This window comes from Oncorhynchus gorbuscha, linkage group LG11 (assembly GCF_021184085.1).
Source record: "Oncorhynchus gorbuscha isolate QuinsamMale2020 ecotype Even-year linkage group LG11, OgorEven_v1.0, whole genome shotgun sequence".
Lineage (NCBI taxonomy): Eukaryota > Metazoa > Chordata > Actinopteri > Salmoniformes > Salmonidae > Oncorhynchus > Oncorhynchus gorbuscha.
Window position 1 is genome coordinate 3,204,660 of NC_060183.1, and position 27,563 is coordinate 3,232,222.

Below are 27,563 nucleotides of genomic sequence, written 5' to 3' on the forward strand. Positions count from 1 at the left end.
TCCGGCGGCTCCGGAGTGAAGGGCGATTCTGGCATCGCCTGGCTGACTGACGGCTCTGGCAGATCCTGGCTGACTGATGGCTCTGGCAGCTAATGGCTGGCTGGCGGCTCTAGCAGATCCTGGCTGGCTGGCAGCTCTGGCAGCTCCTGGCTGGCTGGCAGCTCTGGCAGCTCCTGGCTGGCTGGCGGCTCTGGCAGCTCCTGGCTGGCTGGCGGCTCTGGCAGCTCCTGGCTGGCTGGCGGCTCTGGCAGCTCCTGGCTGGCTGGCGGTTCTGGCAGCTCCTGGCTGGCTGGCGGTTCTGGCAGCTCCTGGCTGGCTGGCGGTTCTGGCAGCTCCTGGCTGGCTGGTGGCTCTGGCAGCTCCTGGCTGGCTGGTGGCTCTGGCAGGTCCTGGCTGACTGACGGCTCTCGCAGCTCCTGACGGACAGACTGGCGGCTCTAGCAGCTACGGACAGACGGGAGACTCTAGCAGCTCAGGACAGACGGGAGACTCTAGCAGCTCAGGACAGACGGGAGACGCTAGCAGCTGAGGACAGACGGGAGACGCTAGCAGCTGAGGACAGACGGGAGACGCTAGCAGCTCAGGACAGACGGGAGACGCTAGCAGCTGAGGACAGACGGGAGACTCTGGCAGTTCAGGACAGACAGGAGACTCTGGCAGCTCAGGACAGACGGGAGACTCTGGCAGCTCAGGACAGACGGGAGACTCTGGCAGCTCAGGACAGACGGGAGACTCTGGCAGCTCAGGACAGACGGGAGACTCTGGCAGCTCAGGACAGACGGGAGACTCTGGCAGCGCTGGAGAGGCGGGAGACCGTGTAGGCAGAAAACGGAGAGACAGCCTGGTGCGGGGGGCTGCCACCAGAGGGCTGGTGCGTGGAGGTGGCACTGGGTAGACCGGGCCGTGCAGGCGCACTGGAGCTCTTGAGCACCGAGCCTGCCCAACCTTACCTGGTTGAATGTTCCCGGTAGCCAGGACTGTGCGGCGAGGTGGAATAGCCTGCACTGGGCTGTGCCATGCGTAAGGCTGGTGCCATGTACGCCGGCCCAAGGAGACGCACTGGAGACCAGATGCATAGAGCCGGCTTCATGGCACCTGGCTCGATGCCCACTCTAGCCCGGTCGATACGAGGAGCTGGAATGTACCGCACCGGGCTATGCACCCGCACCGAGGACACCGTGCGCTCCACAGCATAACACGGTGCCTGCCCGGTCTCTCTCGCTCTCCGGTAAGCACAGGAAGTTGGCGCAGGTCTCCTACCTGGCTTCGCCACACTCCCTGTGTGCCCCTCGGGCTTCCAACTGCGCCGCCGTGCTGCCTCCTCATTCCGTTGCCTCTCTGCCTTCTCTGCCCCCAGCTCTGCTTTGGGGCGGCGATATTCCCCTGGCTGTGCCCAGGGTCCTCTCCCGTCTAGAATTTCCTCCCATGTCCATGAGTCCTGTGTCTTCGGCCGCTGTTGCTGCTGCCCATTACCACGCCGCTTGGTCCTCTGTTGGTGGGTGTTTCTGTAACGGCAGATTTCCTCCTTCGTCTGAAGAGGAGTAAGGATCGGACCAAGATGCGGCGTGGTAAGTGTTCATGACGATTTTAAAAAGAAAAGCACTGAACACTGTGAAATACAAAAACAATAAACAAATATGTTTAATGACCAAACCGAAACAGTACCGACAAACACACACACTGAAACAAACACCCACAAACCAACAGTGAAATCCAGGCTACCTAAATATGGTTCTCAATCAGGGACAACGATAAACAGCTATCAGGCCAAACACAGAAATAGAAAAAAAACATAGAAACACAAACATAGACTGCCCACCCCAACTCACGCCCTAACCATACTAAATAAAGACAAAACAAAGGAAATAAAGGTCAGAACGTGACACCTGTGAGGGAAAACAGCTCATTGATGAGATCAGTCGAAGGAGAATATCAAGAATTGAGCAATTCAACAGGCGGGCCACAAACAGGCAAATAACAGTGGTGTGCAGAACGGAAGCTCGGAAAGGACAACTTGCCAGTCCTTGTCACGAATGGGCTATTGCAGCCAATCACCACTCTCGTTTCATTCCTATCATCTAAAAACAAGAAGAAGAAGCACCAGATTCATACATCATCACAGTGCACATCTGAACTTTCTGGAAAACACTTGGTTTGTTATTTTTGATCGAAACAAAACCACTATTCATTAAATACGAATACCGAACTTTCTTGTCCCGCAATCCCTATTAACAGACAAGGTGAAGCCTGCTTGACAGAGATGCTAAGCTGCTAGCCATTAAGCTAACGCAGTTAGCAATGGAGCCCTCTTCATCTGGAGAGTTAAATGAATGGTTCCAGCGCTGTAGGAGTTTACTTTGATTTGTTTCGGGACAAACTGGATCACTCAGAGATCCTATGAGGTAATAGTTTTCATGCCGAGGATTATAGGCTTGAGGTGGATTCCTTGATTACGCAGGTCGCCGGCCTACGTAAGAAACTGGGGAAGACGCAGAGCTGAATGTTGAACATTTTCTATGCCGGTGGCTAGATGGCTTTTGCGCTTGTTGTGTGCATCTCCGGCTTGTCGTTTGTTGATCAGACTGACCGGTGTTGCCTTGAGCTCCCCCCATCTGATAGTGGAGTCGAAGGAGCACAGAAGGAGCACATCAAGAGAGGCACGGTAATCAATGATGGTCGCATGTCACGAGCCGTGGAAGCCGAAGAATGCGGCCTCCCACAAAGCAGTCTACACTCCCAACGAGAGGCCCGGAGAGGATACAAACAACAGATAGTTTAGCCGTCCTGGAACCTGATATTCCTGCACCTTTGTCTCTGGGGGTGCCTGATATTCCTGCACCTTTGTCTCTGGGGGTGCCTGATATTCCTGCACCTTTGTCTCTGGGGGTGCCTGATATTCCTGCACCTTTGTCTCTGGGGGTGCCTGATATTCCTGCACCTTTGTCTCTGGGGGTGCCTGATATTCCAGCACCTTTGTCTCTGGGGGTGCCTGATATTCCTGCACCTTTGTCTCTGGGGGTGCCTGATATTCCTGCACCTTTGTCTCTGGGGGTGCCTGATATTCCTGCACCTTTGTCTCTGGGGGTTCTTGATATTCCTGCACCTTTGTCTCTGGGGGTGCCTGATATTCCTGCACCTTTGTCTCTGGGGGTGCCTGATATTGCTGCACCCTTGTCTCTGGTGGTGCCTGATATTCCTGCACCTTTGTCTCTGGGGGTGCCTGATATTCCTGCACCTTTGTCTCTGGGGGTGCCTGATATTCCTGCACCTTTGTCTCTGGGGGTGCCTGATATTCCTCCACCTTTGTCTCTGTGGGTGCCTGATATTCCTGCACCTTTGTCTCTGGGGGTGCCTGATATTCCTGCACCTTTGTCTCTGGGGGTGCCTGTGTCCGCGGCCGCAGTGCCTAGAACTACAATTTCGAAGTCGCCGTCGGCTACCTTTCGTCCCTGCTATGGATCGATGCTTCTCCATCTGTCGGAGGCCTGTGTCAGGCGCCGGGAACAACGGGCTCAAGTTATCCTCACTCTCGCCCATCCATAAAGGGTTCCCCGAATCCTGTGAAGCATGGGAGTGGGCTGATTTCCACTTCCTTCTTGCCAGACGTGATTTTGGGCAGCTCCATGGTAAGAAATGTGACCATTCCTGGTGCAAAAACAATGTCCTTTCCCAGAGCTCGAGTAAATTACATTACCAAGCTGCTCCCGAATGTACTACACCATGACATGGACATCGATTCTATTGTAGTCCATGTGGGTTTTAATGACATTATGAAGGGCAGCTCTGAACAGTTGAAACTTGATTTTTAAAGAGCTGATTGACTCTCTGCTAGACACTAATAAAAGGCCCATCATTTCTGGCCCTGTGCTCTCTCTGAATCGTCACATTTAGAAGGATTATTTACTCTTCACAACGTGATTATTGCAGCTCAATGGGTGTAATTTTTGCTGCTGCTGACCAGGTGCATCCCTTCATGGCTACAGGAGGGTCCGACCCGGTACCAGATGGGTGTACCTAATAAACGGGCCACTGAGAGTTTCTTTCAGAAAACAAATCTGAAAGACACAAACATTTGTAGTAGAATCAGTTAGAATATCAAACAAGACAAGACAGATACCATACAGTAATGAATCATGGGTATTACACTCAACGTCAACAAAACAAAGGAGATGATCGTGGACTTCAGGAAAAAGCAGAGGGAGGGAGCACCCCCTATCCACATTGACGGGACAGTAGAGGAGAGGGTAGCAAGTTGTAAATTCCTCAGTGTCCACATCACAGACAAACTGAAATGGTCCAACCACACAGACAGCGTGGTGAGGAAGGCGGTGCAGCGCCTCTTCAACCTCAGGAGGCTGAAGAAATTTGGCTTGTCAACCAAAAACACACAAACTTCTACAGATGCACAATCGAGAGCATCCTGTCGGGCTGTATCACCGCCTGGTACGGCAACTGCTCCGCCCACAACCGTAAGGCTCTCCAGAGGGTAGTGAGATCTGCACAACGCATCACTGGGGGGCAAACTACCTGCCCTCCAGGACACCTACACCACCCGATGTTACAGGAAGGCCATAAAGATCATCAATGACATCAACCACCCGAGCCACTGCCTGTTCACCCTGCTATCTTCCAGATGGCGAGGTCAGTACAGGTGCATCAAAGCAGGGACCGAGAGACTGAAAAACATCTCAAGGCCATCAGACTGTTAAACTTCTTATGGATCAAATCCCGTTAGCGGGATCGATTTGGCAACATCCGGTGAAATGGCAGAGTGCCAAATCCAAATTAAATTATTAGAAATATTGAACTTTCATACAATCACAAGTGTAATACATAAAAAAATAAAGCTTGACTTCTTGTTAATCCAGCCGCTATGTCAGATTTCAAAAAGGCTTTACGGCAAAAGCAAACCATGCGATTATCTGAGGACAGCACCCCATCAAACAAACACATGACAATCATATTCAACCCGCCAGGCGCGACACAAAACTCAGAAATAACTACAGTATATAATTCATGCTTTACCTTTGATGATCTTCTTCTGTTGGCACTCCAATATGTCCCATAAATATCACAAATGGTCCTTTTGTTTGATTAATTCCGTCGTTATATCCCCAAAATGTCCATTTTGGTTTGATTCAGAAAAACACCAGTTCTAACTCGCCCAACATGACTACAAAATATCTAATAAATGACCTGCAATCTTGGTCCAAACATTTAAAAATAACTTTCCTAATCCAACTTTAGGTATTTTAAAACATAAATAATTTATCAAATTTAAGACGGACTATACTGTGTTCAATAGCTGATAAAGTGAAAGTGGAGCGAGCTTCAGATCATGCGCCCCAAACAAAACAGTCCACCTGGCTCGAGCCTCAGAAAGGAAAGGGCTACTTCTTCATTACTCAAAGGAAAAACATCAACCAATTTCTAAAGACTGTTGACATCTAGTGGAAGCCGTTGGAACTGCACACATATATTTGCAGACAAATTCATTGGCTTCAGGAATGTTCTGTTCAATACCTTTAAATCAAATCAAATCAAATTAGATTGGTCACATTCACATGGTTAGCAGATGTTAATGCCAGTGTAGAGAAAGTCTTGTGCTTCTAGTTCCGACCGTGCAGTAAATTCATGGGGACTACAGATGAAATGTAGTCACTTGGCTCTGTCATAACCTCACATTCTGCCATGACAAGTTGATCAATGCAGAAGGTGCCTGTCAAATAAAATACACACAAATCTGGTTCAAGCTAATCTGTTTCATTTGATACCTTTTCTTTGGAATTCGAGATTGAATTCCTGTCGTTGTTCCAGAGGCTTCAGGGAAGCGTCATGTTTGCCAGGATAAAGTCTTCTACAAACAGACGCAGGGCACGACACCCTTCATTTATGTTGATTTATAACAGAAAAAACAATAAAGTGATAGAAGTAGGCCTCATATAAAAGACTGTTTGGGGAAAGAGACATTTTGAATGTCTCCATAAGTGTTTGGAATCAAACTTTGATTCAATGTCTCAGACTTTTCTCCTTTTTCTCTCCTTCTTGCTTCCTTCTTCTCTCCTTCATTCTTTCTTGTCTACTTCTTGTCTCCTTCTCTCCTTCACTCTTTCTTGTCTCCTTCTTGTCTTCTTCTAGTCTCCTTCTTGTCTTCTTCTAGTCTCCTTCTTGTCTCCTTCTCTCCTTCACTCTTTCTTGTCTCCTTCTTGTCTTCTTCTTGTCTCCTTCTTGTCTTCTTCTAGTCTCCTTCTTGTCTCTTTCTTCTCTACTTCTTCATTCCTTCCCTTTTTCTTTCGTCTCCTTCTTGTCTCCTTCTTTTCTCCTTCTCTCCTTCACTCTTTCTTGTCTCCTTCTTGTCTTCTTCTAGTCTTCTTGATGCTTCCTTCTCTCCTTCCCGTCTCCTTCTTGTCTCCTTCTTCTCTCCTTCTTCTCTCTTTCATGCTCTTTCTTGTCTCCTTCTTGTCTCCTTCTCTCCTCCTTCTCTTATTCTTGTCTCCTTGTCTCCTTCTCTCCTTCTTCTCTCCTTCACTCTTTCTTCTCTCCTTCTCTCCTTCTTCAGAAAAACTCCTTCTTCTCTCCTTCACTCTTTCTTGTCTCCTTGTCTCCTTCACTCTTTCTTGTCTCCTTCTGTTCTCCTTCTTCACTCCTTCTCTCCTTCTTCTCTCCTTGTTCTCTCCTTCTTCTCTCCTTCTTCTCCCCTTCACTCTTTCTTGTCTCCTTGTCTCCTTCACTCTTTCTTGTCTCCTTCTGTTCTCCTTCTTCACTCCTTCTCTCCTTCTTCTCTCCTTGTTCTCTCCTTCTTCTCTCCTTCTCTTTCTTGTCTTTCTTGTCTCCTTCTTGTCTCCTTCTTGTCTCCTTCTTCTCTCCTTCTTCTCGTCTAATTCTTCTTCTCTCTTTCTTCTCTCCTTCTCCCCTTCACTCTTTCTTGTCTCCTTGTCTCCTTCACTCTTTCTTGTCTCCTTCTGTTCTCCTTCTTCACTCCTTCTCTCCTTCTTCTCTCCTTGTTCTCTCCTTCTTCTCTCCTTCACTCTTTCTTGTCTCCTTCTTGTCTCCTTCTTGTCTCCTTCTTCTCTCCTCCTTCTCGTCTCCTTCTTCTTCTCTCTTTCTTCTCTCCTTCTTCTCCCCTTCACTCCTTCTTCTCTCCTTCTCTCCTTCACTCTTTCTTGTCTCCTTCTGTTCTCCTTCTTTGTCTCCTTCTCTCCTTCTTCTCTCCTTGTCTCTCTCCTTCTTCTCTCCTTCACTCTTTCTTGTCTCCTTCTTGTCTCCTTCTTGTCTCCTTCTTGTCTCCTTCTTCTCTCCTCCTTCTCGTCTAATTCTTCTCCTCTCTTTCTTCTCTCCTTCTTCTCCCCTTCACTCTTTCTTGTCTCCTTGTCTCCTTCACTCTTTCTTGTCTCCTTCTGTTCTCCTTCTTCACTCCTTCTCTCCTTCTTGTCTCCTTCTTGTCTCCTTCTTCTCTCCTCCTTCTCGTCTAATTCTTCTCCTCTCTTTCTTCTCTCCTTCTTCTCCCCTTCACTCTTTCTTGTCTCCTTGTCTCCTTCACTCTTTCTTGTCTCCTTCTGTTCTCCTTCTTCACTCCTTCTCTCCTTCTTCTCTCCTTGTTCTCTCCTTCTTCTCTCCTTCACTCTTTCTTGTCTCCTTCTTGTCTCCTTCTTCTCTCCTCCTTCTCGTCTAATTCTTCTTCTCTCTTTCTTCTCTCCTTCTTCTCCCCTTCACTCTTTCTTGTCTCCTTGTCTCCTTCTTCTCTCCTCCTTCTCATCTAATTCTTCTTCTCTCCTTCTTGAATCCTTCACTCTTTTTTCTCTCCTTCTTGTCTCCTTCTTCATTCCTTCTTCTTCTCTCCTTGTCTCTTTCTTGTCTCCTTCTCTCCTTCACTCTTTCTTCTCTACTTCTTCTCTTCTTGTCTCTTTCTTGTTTCCTTCTTCATTCCTTCAGTCTTTCTTGTCTCATTGTCTCCTCCTTCTCTCCTTCTTGTCTCCTTCTTTCTTTCACTCTGTCTTTTTGTTCTCTCCTTCACTCTTTCTTGTCTTCTTCTTGTCTCCTTCTTTCCTTCCTGTCTCCTTCTAGTCTCCTTCTTCTCTCCTTCACTCTTTCTTGTCTTCTTCTTGTCTCCTTCTTTCCTTCCTGTCTCCTTCTAGTCTCCTTCTTGTCTCCTTCTCTCCTTCACTCTTTCTTGTCTCCTTCTCTCCTTCTCTCCTTCTTGTCTCCTACTTCTCTCCTTGTCTCCTTCTCTTCTTCTTCTCTCCTTCACTCATTCTTTTCTCCTTCTTGTCTCCTTCTTGTCTCCTTCTCTCCTCTCCTTCTTGTCTCTTTCTTATCTCCTTCTTCCCTCAATGGACAATGTGCCTGTCAAATAAAATACACACTTCCATTTCATTTGATTCCTTTTCTTTGGAATTCGAGATTGAATTCCTGTCGTTGTTCCAGAGGCTTCAGGGAAGCGTCATGTTTGCCAGGATAAAGTCTTCTACAAACAGACGCAGGGCACGACACCCTTCATTTAGTTATGTTGATTTATAACAGAAAAAACAATAAAGTTCTAGAAGTAGGCCTCATATAAAAGACTGTTTGGGGAAAGAGACATTTTGAATTTCTCCATGAGTGTTTGGAATCAAACTTTGATTCACGTTCCTTCTTCTCTCCTTGTCTCCTTGTCTTCTTCTTCTCTCCTTCTCTCCTTCTTGTCTCCTTGTCTTCTTCTTCTCTCCATGCAGCACACACACTTACAGTCCCACACCTCTTCTCCACATCCTCCCTCACTCCCCCTCTCCCATACTACTTCCATCGACAGTGAGAGGCTGTGTGGTAACACACCTCCTGTTGGGGTAACCAGAGCCCCCCCGGCTTGCCCACCCCCACCCCCCGCTCTGCCCTGAGATCACAGTATACACCTTGTTTCCCTGTTCCAGCCGTGTGTGTGTGTGTGTGTGTGTGCGTGCGTGCGTGCGTGTGTTACAGAGTGACTAGCTCCCCTGGCCCTGGTCTCGGGATGTGGAGGGAAAGGAAGGTCTCTTTCTGCCAGCCTTGGCTCTTCCAGACTCCACATCAAAACCTTCCTCTAAACCCTTCAACCCTGTAGAGAGACTGCCTCTTTCTTACACACATTCTGCCTGGAGAGAGAGCTGTAGCAGAGAGAAGTGACCCTGTGACCCTAACTGTCACCCATCCAGAAGTAGCTAACACTGCTCACAGTCATCCATGGGCCCTGCCTTCACCCCACTACCCTCACTCAGCCCCAGAGTCCTGCTGCAACCTTTCAGGACTGCAGGGTCCCTGTGTATTTGTGTGTGTGTTGTGTTGTGTTGTGGTGTGGTGTGGTTGAACTGCATAATGTGATAATGGTTGTGGGAGAAAGAACACACAGCACAGAAGCCTGTCTATATGTTAACCAGTCTAGATGCTAACCAGTCTATATGTTAACCAGTCTAGATGCTAACCAGTCTAGATGCTAACCAGTCTAGATGTTAACCAGTCTGGATGTTAACCAGTCTAGATATTAACTGGTCTGGATGTTAACCAGTCTAGATGCTAACCAGTCTAGATGCTAACCAGTCTAGATGTTAACCAGTCTGGATGTTAACCAGTCTAGATATTAACTGGTCTGGATGTTAACCAGTCTAGATGTTAACCAGTCTAGATGTTAACCAGTCTGGATGTTAACCAGTCTGGATGTTAACCAGTCTAGATGTTAACTGGTCTGTATGTTAACCGGTCTGGATGTTAACCAGTCTAGATGCTAACCAGCCTAGATGTTAACCAGCCTGGATGTTAACCAGTCTAGATGTTAACCAGTCTGGATGTTAACCAGTCTAGATACTAACCAGTCTAGATGCTAACCAGCCTAGATGCTAACCAGTCTAGATGTTAACCAGTCTAGATGTTAACCAGTCTGGATGTTAACCAGTCTAGATGTTAACCAGTCTAGATGTTAACCAGTCTATATGTTAACCAGTCTGGATGTTAACCAGTCTCGATGTTAACCAGTCTAGATGTTAACCAGTCTAGATGTTAACCAGTCTAGATGTTAACCAGTCTGGATGTTGACCAGTCTAGATGTTAACCAGTCTAGATGTTAACCAGTCTAGATGTTAACCAGTCTAGATGTTAACTGGTCTGGATGTTAACTGGTCTGGGTCTGGATGTTAACCAGCCTAGATGTTGACCAGTCTGGATGATCAGCTGTCCGTCCTGTCTCCCTGTAGCGCTGTCTTAGGCATCTCACAGTACGGACATTGCAATGTATTGCCCTGGCCACATCTGCAGTCCTCATGCCTCCTTGCAGCATGCCTAAGGCATGTTCACGCAGATGAGCAGGGACCCTGGGCATCTTTCTTTTGGTGTTTTTCAGAGTCAGTTGAAAGGCCTCTTTAGTGTCCTACGTTTTCATGACTGTGACCTTAATTGCCTACCGTCTGTAAGCTGTTAGAATCTTAATGACCGTTCCACAGGTGCATGTTCATTAATTGTTAAGACTAGCAATCCCGTATCCGGGAGCGTAATCATAGCCTCAAGTGCATTACCATAACGCAACTTTTCCTATTCATGAAAATCGCAAATGAAATGAAATAAGTATATTCAAACGCAAGCTTAGCCTTTTGTTAAAAACACTGTCATCTCAGATTTTCAAAATATGCGTTATAGCCAACGCTAGACAAGCATTTGTGTAAGTTTATCATGGCATAATGCTATGCTAGGCTCTGCTGGCAGCAGGCAACATTTTCACAAAAATAAGAAAAGCAACCAAATTAAATAATTTACCTTTGAAGAACTTCAGATGCTTTCACTCAGGAGACTCCCAGTTAGATAGTGAATGTTCCTTTTTTCCAAAAATAATATTTTTGTAGGCGAAAAAGTTCCCATTTGTTCATCCTGCTTGGCTGAGAAATCGACCGAAAAATACTTCAACTATAACGCCTAACTTTTTTCAAAATTTGCTCCATAATATCGACAGAAACACGGCAAACGTTGTTTAGGATCCATCCTCAAGGTGTTTTTAACATATGTATTTGATAATATATCCGTCGAGGCAATTGGTTTCTCATAAGAAGCGATTGGAAAAATGGCTACCTCAGTATTTTACGCAAGGTTTTCTGCGAGAGACACCATGTGACCACATGCCATATATGGTCCCTTACAGCCATTCTCCAATGGAAATGCCTAAAAATATGTCACAATGCTGTAGACACCTTGGGGAAAACGTGGAAAACGTAAGCTCATTCGTAGCTCATTCACAGCCATATAAGGAGTCATTGGCATGAGGCGGTTTTAAAAAATGCGGCACTTCCTGATTGGATTTTTATCTGGGTTTCGCCTGTAACATCAGTTCTGTGGCACTCACAGACAATATCTTTGCAGTTTTGGAGTGTTTTCTTTCCAAAGCTGTCAATTATATGCATAGTCGAGCATCTTTTCGTGACAAAATATCTTGTTTAAAACTTATCAGATCTTCAACCAACATATAATGTTAGATAAACGGAACCAGATTTGACAAATAACAAGATAAAATGGAGACTTATTTTAGTTATTTAATTGAGTTATAAATATATATATATATAGTAATTAAGTTATCCAACACCCATTTTCCCCTGTGTGAAGAAGTAATTGCTCCCTTACTCTCAGTAACTGGTTGTGCCACATTTAACTGCAACGACTCCAACCAACCACTTCCTGTAGTTGTTGATCAGTCTCTCACGTCGCTGTGGAGGAATTTTGGTCCACTCTTCCACGTAGAACTGCTGTAACTCAGTGACATTTGTGGGTTTTCAAGCATGAACTGCTCGTTTCAAATCCTGCCACAACATCTCAATTGGGATTAGGTTTGGACTTTGACTAGGCCATTCTAAAACTTCAAATTTGTTGCTTTTTATACATTTTCATGTAGCCTTAATTCTACAGGATAATGTCAGGCCATCTGTCTGTGAGCTGAAGCTGAACCGCAGCTGGGTCATGCAGCAAGACAATGATCCAAAAACACACAATCCTCTGACAATAGAGCAGAATTCATCGTTCCTTCTATTAAGGCAAGTCGTCCGAGTCCTGAGGCAGCAAAACATCCTTAAAACCATCACACTGCCATCCACCATGCTTGTGTTTGATTTTCACAATGGGATCACAATGGGATCCATCTCATCCAAAAAGTTATACTTTTGACTCATCTGTCGATATAACATTCCTCCAAGAGTCTCGATGATCATACAGGTGCTTTTTGGACGTCATGGGTATATTTATATCTTACCATGACATTCTAGACGATTCTGTGCTCCCAACCTTGTGACAACAATTTGGGGAAGGCCCTTTCCTGTTTTCAAAATGGCAAATGCCGTTCGTGCTCAAAGCGAGGTCCATACAGAAATGGTTTGTCGAGATGTGTGGAAGAACTTGACTGGCCTGCACAGAGCACTGACCTCATCGCCATCGAAAAACTTTGGTATGAATTGTAACACCGACTGCCAGCCAGGCCTAATCGCCCAACATCAGTGCCAAAACCTCACTAATGCTCTTGTGGCTGAATGGAGTCCTCGCAACAATGTTCCAACATCTAGTGGAAAGCCTTCCAAGAAGAGTGGAGGCTGTTATAGCATTACATTTACATTTACATTTAAGTCATTTAGCAGACGCTCTTATCCAGAGCGACTTACAAATTGGTGCATTCACCTTATGACATCCAGTGGGACAGTCACTTAACAATAGTGCATCTAAAACTTAGGGGGGGGGTGGGGTGAGAGGGATTACTTAACCTATCCTAGGTATTCCTTAAAGAGGTGGGGTTTCAGGTGTCTCCGGAAGGTGGTGATTGACTCCGCTGTCCTGGCGTCGTGAGGGAGTTTGTTCCACCATTGGGGGGGCCAGGGCAGCGAACAGTTTTGACTGGGCTGAGCGGGAGCTGTACTTCCTCAGTGGTAGGGAGGCGAGCAGGCCAGAGGTGGATGAACGCAGTGCCCTTGTTTGGGTGTAGGGCCTGATCAGAGCCTGGAGGTACTGAGGTGCCGTTCCCCTCACAGCTCCGTAGGCAAGCACCATGGTCTTGTAGCGGATGCGAGCTTCAACTGGAAGCCAGTGGAGAGAACGGAGGAGCGGGGTGACGTGAGAGAACTTGGGAAGGTTGAACACCAGACGGGCTGCGGCGTTCTGGATGAGTTGAAGGGGTTTAATGGCACAGGCAGGGAGCCCAGCCAACAGCGAGTTGCAGTAATCCAGACGGGAGATGACAAGTGCCTGGATTAGGACCTGCGCCGCTTCCTGTGTGAGGCAGGGTCGTACTCTGCGGATGTTGTAGAGCATGAACCTACAGGAACGGGCCACCGCCTTGATGTTAGTTGAGAACGACAGGGTGTTGTCCAGGATCACACCAAGGTTCTTGGCGCTCTGGGAGGAGGACACAGTGGAGTTGTCAACCGTGATGGCGAGATCATGGAACGGGCAGTCCTTCCCCGGGAGGAAGAGCAGCTCCGTCTTGCCGAGGTTCAGCTTGAGGTGGTGATCCGTCATCCACACTGATATGTCTGCCAGACATGCAGAGATGCGATTCGCCACCTGGTCATCAGAAGGGGGAAAGGAGAAGATTAATTGTGTGTCGTCTGCATAGCAATGATAAGAGAGACCATGTGAGGTTATGACAGAGCCAAGTGACTTGGTGTATAGCGAGAATAGGAGAGGGCCAAGAACAGAGCCCTGGGGGACACCAGTGGTGAGAGCGCGTGGTGAGGAGACAGATTCTCGCCACGCCACCTGGTAGGAGCGACCTGTCAGGTAGGACGCAATCCAAGCGTGGGCCGCGCCGGAGATGCCCAACTCGGAGAGGGTGGAGAGGAGGATCTGATGGTTCACAGTATCGAAGGCAGCCGATAGATCTAGAAGGATGAGAGCAGAGGAGAGAGAGTTAGCTTTAGCAGTGCGGAGCGCCTCCGTGATACAGAGGAGAGCAGTCTCAGTTGAATGACTAGTCTTGAAACCTGACTGATTTGGATCAAGAAGGTCATTCAGAGAGAGATAGCGGGAGAGCTGGCCAAGGACGGCACGTTCAAGAGTTTTGGAGAGAAAAGAAAGAAGGGATACTGGTCTGTAATTGTTGACATCGGAGGGATCGAGTGTAGGTTTTTTCAGAAGGGGTGCAACTCTCGCTCTCTTGAAGACGGAAGGGACGTAGCCAACGGTCAGGGATGAGTTGATGAGCGAGGTGAGGTAAGGGAGAAGGTCTCCGGAAATGGTCTGGAGAAGAGAGGAGGGGATAGGGTCAAGCGGGCAGGTTGTTGGGCGGCCGGCCGTCACAAGACGCGAGATTTCATCTGGAGAGAGAGGGAGAAAGAGGTCAGAGCATAGGGTAGGGCAGTGTGAGCAGAACCAGCGGTGTCGTTTGACTTAGCAAACGAGGATCGGATGTCGTCGACCTTCTTTTCAAAATGGTTGACGAAGTCATCTGCAGAGAGGGAGGAGGGGGGAGGGGGCGGAGGATTCAGGAGGGAGGAGAAGGTGGCAAAGAGCTTCCTAGGGTTAGAGGCAGAAGCTTGGAATTTAGCGTGGTAGAAAGTGGCTTTAGCAGCAGAGACAGAGGAGGAAAATGTAGAGAGGAGGGAGTGAAAGGATGCCAGGTCCGCAGGGAGGCGAGTTTTCCTCCATTTCCGCTCGGCTGCCCGGAGCCCTGTTCTGTGAGCTCGCAATGAGTCATCGAGCCACGGAGCGGGAGGGGAGGACCGAGCCGGCCTGGAGGATAGGGGACATAGAGAGTCAAGGGATGCAGAGAGGGAGGAGAGGAGGGTTGAGGAGGCAGAATCAGGAGATAGGTGGGAGAAGGTTTGAGCGGAGGGAAGAGATGATAGGATGGAAGAGGAGAGAGTAGCGGGGGAGAGAGAGCGAAGGTTGGGACGGCGCGATACCATCCGAGTAGGGGCAGTGTGGGAGGTGTTGGATGAGAGCGAGAGGGAAAAGGATACAAGGCAGTGGTCGGAGACTTGGAGGGGAGTTGCAATGAGGTTAGTGGAAGAACAGCATCTAGTAAAGATGAGGTCGAGCGTATTGCCTGCCTTGTGAGTAGGGGGAAGGTGAGAGGGTGAGGTCAAAAGAGGAGAGGAGTGGAAAGAAGGAGGCAGAGAGGAAAGAGTCAAAGGTAGACGTGGGGAGGTTAAAGTCGCCCAGAACTGTGAGAGGTGAGCCGTCCTCAGGAAAGGAGCTTATCAAGGCATCAAGCTCATTGATGAACTCTCCGAGGGAACCTGGAGGGCGATAAATGATAAGGATGCTAAGCTTGAAAGGGCTAGTGACTGTGACAGCATGGAATTCAAAGGAGGCGATAGACAGATGGGTAAGGGGAGAAAGAGAGAATGACCACTTGGGAGAGATGAGGATCCCGGTGCCACCACCCCGCTGACCAGACGCTCTCGGGGTGTGCGAGAACACGTGGGCGGACGAAGAGAGAGCAGTAGGAGTAGCAGTGTTGTCTGTGGTGATCCATGTTTCCGTCAGGGCCAAGAAGTCGAGGGACTGGAGGGAGGCATGGGCTGAGATGAACTCTGCCTTGTTGACCGCAGATTGGCAGTTCCAGAGGCTACCGGAGACCTGGAACTCCACGTGGGTCGTGCGCGCTGGGACCACCAGAGTAGGGTGGCCGCGGCCACGCGGTGAGGAGCGTTTGTATGGTCTGTGCAGAGAGGAGAGAACAGGGATAAACCGACACATAGTTGACAGGCTACAGAAGAGGCTACGCTAATGCAAAGGAGATTGGAATGACAAGTGGACTACACGTCTCGAATGTTCAGAAAGTTAAGCTACGTAGCAAGAATCTTATTGACTAAAATGATTAAAATGATACAGTACTGCTGAAGTAGGCCAGCTGGCAGTGGGTGCGTTGTTGACACTACACTAATCAAGTCGTTCCGTTGAGTGTAATAGTTTCTGCAGTGTTGCTATTCGGGGGCTAGCAGGCTAGCTAGCAGTGTTGTTTACGTTACGTTGCGTTAAAAGAACGACAATAGATGGCTAGCGAACCTAGAAAATCGCTCTAGACTACACAATTATCTTTGATACAAAGACGGCTATGTAGCTAGCTAAGTAGCTAGCTACGATCAAACAAATCAAACCGTTGTACTGTAATGAAAATGAAGTGAAAATGTGATACAACCTGTGAATGCGACCGGGTAGTTGAGTTCTATACAGAAGACGTTGGCTAGCGTTGGCTAGCTGTTGGCTAGCTAGCAGAGTCAGCAATGTTCCAACATCTAGTGGAAAGCCTTCCCATCTAGTGGAAAGCCTTCCCAGAAGAGTGGAGCCTTCCCAGAAGAGTGGAGGCTGTTATAGCAGCAATGTTCCAACATCTAGTGGAAAGCCTTCCCAGAAGAGTGGAGGCTGTTATAGCAGCAATGTTCCAACATCTAGTGGAAAGCCTTCCCAGAAGAGTGGAGGCTGTTATAGCAGCAATGTTCCAACATCTAGTGGAAAGCCTTCCAAGAAGAGTGGAGGCTGTTATAGCAGCAATGTTCCAATATCTAGTGGAAAGCCTTCCAAGAAGAGTGGAGGCTGTTATAGCAGCAATGTTCCAACATCTAGTGGAAAGCCTTCCCAGAAGAGTGGAGGCTGTTATAGCAGCAATGTTCCAACATCTAGTGGAAAGCCTTCCCAGAAGAGTGGAGGCTGTTATAGCAGCAATGTTCCAACATCTAGTGGAAAGCCTTCCCAGAAGAGTGGAGGCTGTTATAGCAGCAATGTTCCAACATCTAGTGGAAAGCCTTCCAAGAAGAGTGGAGGCTGTTATAGCAGCAATGTTCCAACATCTAGTGGAAAGCCTTCCCAGAAGAGTGGAGGCTGTTATAGCAGCAATGTTCCAACATCTAGTGGAAAGCCTTCCAAGAAGAGTGGAGGCTGTTATAGCAGCAATGTTCCAACATCTAGTGGAAAGCCTTCCCAGAAGAGTGGAGGCTGTTATAGCAGCAAAAGGGGAACCAACTCCATATTAATGCCCATGATTTTGGAATGAGATTTTCGACGAGCAGATGACCATCTACACGTTCTAAGGAGTTTTTCCTAGCCACCGTGCTTCTACACCTGCATTGCTTGCTGTTTGGGGTTTTAGGCTGGGTTTCTGTACAGCACTTTGAGATATCAGCTGATGTACGAAGGGCTATATGAATACATTTGATTTGATTTTGATTTAGTGTTTAAAAAAAATCTGGTATTCATTTTTTTAGGCATCCTCTTGGACATTTGTTAAGCATGTTCTGGAAACTCACATTTTTGCTAATTATCTGGCTATAAGATATATTGGGGATAACCTTCAAACATACACTGTCACAAAGACAGAAAATCCAATCAAATCGTATTCGTCACATACACATACTAAGCAAATGTAATTAAGGGTGTAAGGAAATGCTTGTGCTCCAACAGTGTAGTAGTATCTAACAATTCACAACAATACTAACAGATCTAAAAGTAAAAGAATATAATTAAAAATATATATAAGTATTTGGATGAGCAATGTCCGAGAGGCATTGAATGTAGTATACAATAGAATGTAGTATACAATATAATGTAGTATTCAATAGAATGTAGTATACAATATAATGTAGTATTCAATAGAATGTAGTATACAATAGAATGTAGTATACAATATAGAATGTAGTATTCAATAGAATGTAGTATACAATAGAATGTAGTATTCAATAGAATGTAGTATACAATAGAATGTAGTATTCAATAGAATGTAGTATACAATAGAATGTAGTATTCAATAGAATGTAGTATTCAATAGAATGTAGTATTCAATAGAATGTAGTATACAATAGAATGTAGTATTCAATAGAATGTATGTAAAGATCTTCGTCTGCTGTTAGAAGAGAGGCAGACCGAAATGCAGCGTGTAGGTTACTCATGACCTTTAATAAAGAAAATAAGGTACATGAAATAACGGAAGAAGAAAACAACAAACGAAAGAAACTAATACAGCCTATCTGGTGACTAACACTAAGACAGGTACAATCACCCACGAAATACAACGCGCACTCAGGCTACCTAAATACGGTTCCCAATCCGAGACAACTAGAATCAGCTGACTCCAATTAGGAATCGCCTCAGGCAGCCAAGCCTAACTAGACACACCCCTAATAATACACACTAATACACACTCCCAATTAATACAAACCCCAATACAAAATACAACATATAAACCCATGTCACACCCTGGCCTACCCAAACAACTAACAAAACACAAGATACAATGACCAAGGCGTGACAATGTAGTATACAATAGAATGTAGTATACAATAGAATGTAGTATACAATACAATGTAGTATACAATAGAATGTAGTATACAATAGAATGTAGTATACAATAGAATGTAGTATACAATAGAATGTAGTATACAATAGAATGTAGTATATACAGTGCCATCGGAACGTATTCAAACCCCCTGACTTTTTCCACATTTTATTATGTTACAGCCTGATTCTAAAATGGATTAAATTGTTTTTTTCCCTCATCAATCTACACACAATACCCCATAATGACAAAGCAAAAACAGGTTTTAAGAAATGTTTGCTAAGTTATTAAAAATAAAAAACTGAAATATCACATTTACTTGTGATCCTGAGGTCCTGAGCGCTCTGGGGCAGGTTTTCATCAAGGATCTCTCTGTACTTTGCTCCGTTCATCTTTCCCTCGATCCTGACTAGCCTCCCAGTCCCTGCCGCTGAATAACATCCACACAGCTTGATGCTGCCACCACCATGCTTCAATGTAGGGATGGTGCCCGGTTTCCTCCAGATGTGATGCTTGGCATTCAGGCCAAAGATTTCAATCTTGGTTTCATCAGACCAGTGAATCTGGCCACTCTGCCATAAAGGCCTGATTTCTGTAGTGCTGCAGAGATGGTATCAGAGCTCAGGATAAGACCCAGGTGCAGACAGCTAGAGTCACAGATGTTTATTGACACAAACAGGGCGAAGGTAAAAGACAGGTCAGAGTCAGGCAGAGGTCCGTAATCCAGGGCAGATACAGAATGGCAGTCAGGCTCGAGGTCAGGATAGGCAGAGGTTCTTAAAAGGGTCTGAGTCAGGCAGATACAGAATGGCAGACAGGCTCAGGGTCAGGGCAGGCAGAATGGTCAGAACCGGGGAAAATAGGAAACAGAACTTGAGAAAGCAGGGAGACAGGAAAACACGCTGGTAAGACCTGACAAGACAAGACAAACTGGCAACAAACAAACAGAGAACACAAGTATAAATACACTGGGGATAATGGAGAAGATGGGCGACACCTGGAGGGGGGTGGAGACAATCACACAGACAGGTGAAACAGATCAGGGTGGGACACCTGGAGGGGGGTGGAGACAAGCACAAAGACAGGTGAAACAGATCAGGGTGGGACACCTGGAGGGGGGTGGAGACAAACACAAAGACAGGTGAAACACATCAGGGTGGGACACCTGGAGGGGGGTGGAGACAAGCACAAAGACAGGTGAAACACATCAGGGTGGGACACCTGGAGGGGGGTGGAGACAAGCACAAAGACAGGGGAAACAGATCAGGGTGGGACACCTGGAGAGGGTTGGAGACAAGCACAAAGACAGGTGAAACAGATCAGGGTGGGACACCTGGAGGGGGGTGGAGACAAGCACAAAGACAGGTGAAACAGATCAGGGTGGGACACCTGGAGGGGGTGGAGACAAGCACAAAGACAGGTGAAACACATCAGGGTGGGACACCTGGAGGGGGTGGAGACAAGCACAAAGACAGGTGAAACACATCAGGGTGGGACACCTGGAGGGGGGTGGAGACAAACACAAAGACAGGTGAAACACATCAGGGTGGGACACCTGGAGGGGGGTGGAGACAAGCACAAAGACAGGTGAAACACATCAGGGTGGGACACCTGGAGGGGGGTGGAGACAAGCACAAAGACAGGTGAAACACATCAGGGTGGGACACCTGGAGGGGGGTGGAGACAAGCACAAAGACAGGTGAAACACATCAGGGTGGGACACCTGGAGGGGGGTGGAGACAAGCACAAAGACAGGTGAAACAGTTGTAAAAACATCTCAAGGATGATCAATGAAACAGGATGCACCTGAGCTCCATTTCCAATCTCATAGCGAAAGGTCAGAATACTTGTATTTAATACATTTGCAAAACATTTCTAAAACCGGTTTATGCTTTATCATTATGTGTATTGTGTGTAGATTTATGAGGAAAAACAATTATTTAATAATGAGTAATGTAAAAACCTAAATAGATGAAATCACTGCCTTTAACATGGCCATTCTAATTAAAAATATAACAGACAACCTTGAAAGATGGAAAGCCCTCCATCTCTAGCTGTGGGGTAAAACAGACACTAGAAAAAAATGACCATTCATCCATGTACAACACACAGTACCTCCTCAGTACAATCCTGGTTAGGTCAGGGTGTGACTTGGGTGGGCAAATCTATGTGTTCTATTTCTTTGTTGGCCAGGTATGGTTCCCAATCAGAGGCAGCTGTCTATCGTTGTCTCTGATTGGGGATCATACTTAGGCAGCCCTTTTTCCCACCTTCAGTTGTGGAGTCTTGTTTTTTGTTAGTTGCTGTGTTACGCTACACTACTTTACGTGTCGTTTATCTTTTTTAATTTTTTAATTTAAATCAATTAAAAATGTACGCCTACCACGCTGCACCTTGGTCTAATTACAACAACGGACATAACACCCCGTCAGGATAATATGTTGAAGAAGTTCAATACTTTGTTCAGGAAGTTCCCCTGGAGAGAGAAACCTCCTAGAGTCAGCTGCTCAAAATGAGCATTGGACAGAAATAGAGGAGCCCTGGGCCTTCCTGATATTCAAAAATACTGGTTGGCGTTTTAATGCAAGGTACCATTTCAAATTGGCTTATAACAAGCATCCTAAAATCCCACTCCTTGGGTGATCAAAGAACAAGAGGTCTGTGTTACAATCTGAAATACTGGGAAGGGATAAATAATCCCATAAAAAATGATGTGACATTACCTTTAGTTTACATAAAACGTTTAGCTTTGTTCCAATACAATCAGCCCAAGCCCCTCTTTGGTTTGTTGAATGATGGCAAACCTTTAGTAAATAGAGAATCGTGGACTCGTTTATGTTTGATGATAACAACTCTGAAATTAATTCAATTTACCCAATAAGGATTTCCAACTCGACTTACAAATAAGGTGACATTTTGTAAACATGAGGGGAGAGAAGATCTCCTCCCCTCCAAACTGAAATAGAAAACAAACTCTTTAAAATGTTTAGGCTCCAAAGACACATAGCTAGTCAACCTTAGAAAACGCTTAATAACTCCAGATATTCTGTATACCAGGGTGTACAATTATTCTGGGAGAATTACTTGTATGTCCACCTATGTAAAAAATATATACAAAATGTACAATTCTGTTCGGAGTAAATGTACCCAATTTAAATGTCTGACCCCGAGGAAATTTAAACTCACACTGTAGTGGGGGCAATAGACCATTTGTAGTGGGGGCAATAGACCATTTATACATAGAATCTGGAAATGCCTTTAAATGAATCTGATACTGGTCCATGATGTTGAAATCAGTTGCAGTCATTAACCAGAATATCAGTCCCCTTTGGACCCAGTGATATCTGTATTGAATCATCTTGGAAACTTCCAAGGAGATTAAACAACTAAAGAAGTTGATCTCCCTTGCTTGTGTGTGTGTGTGTGCTTAAAACGCCTTCTTGCCTTGAATTTGAAGAACAATGGTATTGTGTTAGTGGAAATGTGGATCAGAATGTACAATGACACACTGACGTTGGAAAAACTGTCCCGTCGTTCCTATGAAATTAATTCACCTGGTAATGAGATGTGGGTTTATTCACCTGGGTTCTACAGACTTCCATTGTGTCTGTGCAGCTAACAGGTAAGCTAACAGGTAGGCTAACAGGTAGGCTAACAGGTAGGCTTACAGGTAAACTAACAGGTAGGGCTAACAGGTAGGCTTACAGGTAAACTAACAGGTAAGCTTACAGGTAAACTAACAGGTAGACTAAAAGGTAGGCTAACAGGTAAAATAACAAGTAAACTAACAGGTAGGCTAACAGGTAGGCTAACAGGTAGGCTAACAGGTAAGATAACATGTAGGCTAACAGGTCAAATAACAAGTAAACTAACAGGTTTATGTTGAACATAATAAACGGCTCTCTATCCACTGGATGTGTACCAAACTCACTAAAAGTGGCAGTAATAAAGCCTCTCTTGAAAAAGCCAAACCTTGACCCAGAAAATATAAAAAACTATCGGCCTATATCGAATCTTCCATTCCTCTCAAAGATTTTAGAGAAGGCTGTTGCGCAGCAACTCACTGCCTTCCTGAAGACAAACAATGTATACGAAATGCTTCAGTCTGGTTTTAGACCCCATCATAGCACTGAGACGGCACTTGTGAAGGTGGTAAATGACATTTTGATGGCATCGGACCGAGGCTCTGCATCTGTCCTCGTGCTCCTAGACCTTAGTGCTGCTTTTGATACCATCGATCACCACATTCTTTTGGAGAGATTGGAAACCCAAATTGGTCTACACGGACATGTTCTGGCCTGGTTTAGGTCTTATCTGTCGGAAAGATATCAGTTTGTCTCTGTGAATGGTTTGTCCTCTGACAAATCAACTGTACATTTCGGTGTTCCTCAAGGTTCTGTTTTAGGACCACTATTGTTTTCACTATATATTTTACCTCTTGGGGATGTTATTCGAAAACATAATGTAAACTTTCACTGCTATGCGGATGACACACAGCTGTACATTTCAATGAAACATGGTGAAGCACCAAAATTGCCCTCGCTAGAAGCATGTGTTTCAGACATAAGGAAGTGGATGGCTGCAAACTTTCTACTATTAAACTCGGACAAAACAGAGATGCTTGTTCTAGGTCCCAAGAAACAAAGAGATCTTCTGTTGAATCTGACAATTAATCTTAATGGTTGTACAGTCGTCTCAAATAAAACTGTGAAGGACCTCGGCGTTACTCTGGACCCTGATCTCTCTTTTGAAGAACATATCAAGGAGGACAGCTTTTTTCCATCTACGTAACATTGCAAAAATCAGAAACTTTCTGTCCAAAAATGATGCAGAAAAATTAATCCATGCTTTTGTCACTTCTAGGTTAGACTACTGCAATGCTCTATTTTCCGGCTACCCGGATAAAGCACTAAATAAACTTCAGTTAGTGCTAAATACGGCTGCTAGAATCCTGACTAGAACCAAAAATTTGATCATATTACTCCAGTGCTAACACTGGCTTCCTGTCAAAGCAAGGGCTGATTTCAAGGTTTTACTGCTAACCTACAAAGCATTATGGGCTTGCTCCTACCTACCTCTCTGATTTGGTCCTGCCGTACATACCTATACGTACGCTACGGTCACAAGACGCAGGCCTCCTAATTGTCCCTAGAATTTCTAAGCAAACAGCTGGAGGCAGGGCTTTCTCCTATAGAGCTCCATTTTTATGGAACGGTCTGCCTACCCATGTCAGAGACGCAAACTCGGTCTCAACCTTTAAGTCTTTACTGAAGACTCATCTCTTCAGTGGGTCATATGATTGAGTGTAGTCTGGCCCAGGAGTGGGAAGGTGAACGGAAAGGCTCTGGAGCAACGAACCGCCCTTGCTGTCTCTGCCTGGCCGGTTCCCTTTTTCCACTGGGATTCTCTGCCTCTAACCCTGTTACGGGGCTGAGTCACTGGCTTGCTGGGGCTCTCTCGTGCCGTCCCTGGGGGATGCGTCACCTGGGTGGGTTGATTCACTGTTGTGGTCGGCCTGTCTGGGTTCCCCCCCACCCCTTGGGTTGTACCGTGTCGGAGATCTTTGTGGGCTATACTCGGCCTTGTCTCAGGATGGTAAGTTGGTGGTTGAAGATTTCCCTCTAGTGGTGTGGGGGCTGTGCTTTGGCAAAGTGGGTGGGGTTATATCCTTCCTGTTTGGCCCTGTCCGGGGTGTCCTCGGATGGGGCCACAGTGTCTCCTGACCCCTCCTGTCTCAGCCTCCAGTATTTATGCTGCAGTAGTTTATGTGTCGGGGGCTAGGGTCAGTTTGTTTATCTGGAGTACTTCTCCTGTCCTATTCGGTGTCCTGTGTAAATCTAAGTGTGCGTTCTCTAATTCTCTCCTTCTCTCTTTCTTTCTCTCTCTCGGAGGACCTGAGCCCTAGAACCATGCCCCAGGACTACCTGACATGATGACTCCTTGCTGTCCCCAGTCCACCTGGCCATGCTGCTGCTCCAGTTTCAACTGGCCTGGGCCCTAGGACCATGTCCCAGGACTACCTGACATGAGGACTCCTTGCTGTCCCCAGTCCACCTGGCCATGCTCCTGCTCCAGTTTCAACTGTTCTGCCTTACTATTATTCAACCATGCTGGTCATTTATGAACATTTGAACATCTTGGCCACGTTCTGTTATAATCTCCACCTGGCACAGCCAGAAGAGGACTGGCCACCCCACATATGCTCTCTCTAATTCTCTCTTTCTTTCTCTCTCTCGGAGGACCTGAGCCCTAGGACCGTGCCCCAGGACTACCTGACATGATGGCTCCTTGCTGTCCCCAGTCCATCTGACTGTGCTGCTGCTCCAGTTTCAACTGTTCTGCCTTATTATTATTTGACCATGCTGGTCATTTATGAACATTTGAACATCTTGGTCATGTTCTGTTATAATCTCTACCCGGCACAGCCAGAAGAGGACTGGCCACCCCACATAAGGTTTCTTCCTAGGTTTTGGCCTTTCTAGGGAGTTTTTCCTAGCCACCGTGCTTTTACACCTGCATTGTTTGCTGTTTGGGGTTTTAGGCTGGGTTTCTGTACAGCACTTTGAGATATCAGCTGATGTACGAAGGGCTATATAAATAAATTTGATTTGATTTGAGGTAGGCTAACAGGTAGGCTAACAGGTAAGCTTACAGGTAGGCTAACAGGTAGGCTAACAGGTAAGCTTACAGGTAAACTAACAGGTAAGCTTACAGGTAGGCTAACAGGTAGGCTAACAGGTAGGCTAACAGGTAAACTAACAGGTAAGCTTACAGGTAGGCTAACAGGTAAGCTAACAGGTAGGCTAACAGGTAGGCTAACAGGTAAACTAACAGGTAGGCTAACAGGTAGGCTAACAGGTAGGCTAACAGGTAAGCTTACAGGTAAACTAACAGGTAAACTAACAGGTAAGCTTACAGGTAAACTAACAGGTAGACTAAAAGGTAGGCTAACAGGTAAAATAACAAGTAAACTAACAGGTAAGCTAACATGTAGGCTAACAGGTAAACTAACAGGTAAACTAACAGGTAAGCTTACAGGTAAACTAACAGGTAGACTAAAAGGTAGGCTAACAGGTAAAATAACAAGTAAACTAACAGGTAGGCTAACAGGTAGGCTAACATGTAGGCTAACAGGTAAACTAACAGGTAAGCTTACAGGTAAACTAACAGGTAAGCTTACAGGTAAACTAACAGGTAAGCTTACAGGTAAACTAACAGGTAGACTAAAAGGTAGACTAAAAGGTAGGCTAACAGGTAGGCTAACAGGTAGGCTAACAGGTAGGCTAACAGGTAAACTAACAGGTAAGCTTACAGGTAGGCTAACAGGTAAACTAACAGGTAAGCTTACAGGTAAACTAACAGGTAGGCTAACAGGTAGGCTACCATGTAGGCTAACAGGTAAACTAACAGGCCAGAAGGTAAATTCACCTTGATCTCTGATCTCTCACTGAGCAAACTAGGCCAGGAGTTCAGCAGCTCGCTATCAACCAATAACTATCAGTGAGAGTAAACACTAGACAGCTTGTGAATGACAGTCAACCATCTGTACTATAATCCTCCTGGTCAGGACAGTCATCGGTACTGTAATCCTCCTGGTCAGGACAGTCATCGGTACTGTAATCCTCCTGGTCAGGACAGTCAGTCCTCTGTACTGTAATCCTCCTGGTCAGGACAGTCAGTCATTGGTACTGTAATCCTCCTGGTCAGGACAGTCATCGGTACTGTAATCCTCCTGGTCAGGACAGTCATCGGTACTGTAATCCTCCTGGTCAGGACAGTCAGTCATCGGTGCTGTAATCCTCCTGGTCAGGACAGTCATCGGTACTGTAATCCTCCTGGTCAGGACAGTCATCGGTACTGTAATCCTCCTGGTCAGGACAGTCATCTGTACTGTAATCCTCCTGGTCAGGACAGTCAGTCATTGGTACTGTAATCCTCCTGGTCAGGACAGTCATCTGTACTGTAATCCTCCTGGTCAGGACAGTCATCGGTACTGTAATCCTTCTGGTCAGGACAGTCAGTCATCTGTACTGTAATGGACGTTAAACGTTCAGGCAGCTGCACAGACACAATGGAAGTCTATGGAACCCAGTTAAATTGTGTACAAGAGCATTTTTAAACTCTCTAAATGGTTAAATGATTGAGAAATAGATGTCATTGTTGCAATCGTTTTTCGTGTGGGCAACATACTGTACACCAGGGTTTCCCGACTGGTGGGTCGCGTGCCGAATTTGGCTCCCCAAGTATTCTAAGCAAAAACAAAAGAGTTAATTGTTGGACATAATAGATTTTAAAAACACCAGTTATTTTAATTTGAGTAAATCTGTTCCCAAGTCTTCCCATGCAAAATAGAGAGACACGTGATGGTACACATATGTAAGCAGGGTATAGGTCTTACGGTCAATTTGCAGTCTACACATGCTGAATTATTTAGCCACATAAAAGTATTTTATAATCTGCCAATTTTCCTAAACTGTGGACAGTTTGTGTTACTACCTTACCAAAGCTTTTGCATTTTCACATCATACAATTGAGTGGAATTGCACGTAGATTGGTGATACAGATTGGTGATACAGATTGGTGATACAGCGGCTTGGGGAAGTATTTATCCTGCTTGGCATTTGTCCTATTTTGTTGCCTTACAACCTGGAATTAAAATTGATTAAAATTGATTTTTGGGGGAGGGTTGTATAATTTGATTTACACAGCAAGCCTACCACTTTAAAGATGCTAAATATTTTTTTATTGTGAAACAAATAAGAAATAAGACAAAAACATCATTGAACTTGAGTGTTCATAACTATTCAGCATATTTTGTAGAGCCACCTTTTGCAGCAATTACAGCTGTAAGTCTCTTGGAGTATGTCTCTATAAACTTGGCATCATCTATCCACTGGGATTTTTTGCCCATTTTTCAAGGCAAAACTGCTCCAGCTCCTTCAAGTTGGATGGGTTCCTGCTGGTGTACAACGATCTTTAAGTCATACCACAGATTCTCAATTGGATTGAGGTCTGGGCATTGACTTGGCCATTCCAAGAAATGTAAATGTTTCGCCTTAAACCACTCAAGTGTTGGTTTAGCAGTATGCTAGAGTCATTGTTCTGCTGGAAGGTGAACCTCTGTCCCAGTCTCAAATCTCTGGAAGACTGAAACAGGTTTCCCTCAAGCATTTCCCTGTATTTAGCGCCATCCATCATTCCTTCAAGTCTGACCAGTTTCCCTGCAGATGAAAATGTGGGATGTGGTTCTCAGGGTGATGAGAGGTGTTGGGTTTGTGCCAGACATACTGTTCGCCAACAGGCATGTGGGAGACACTGGCAC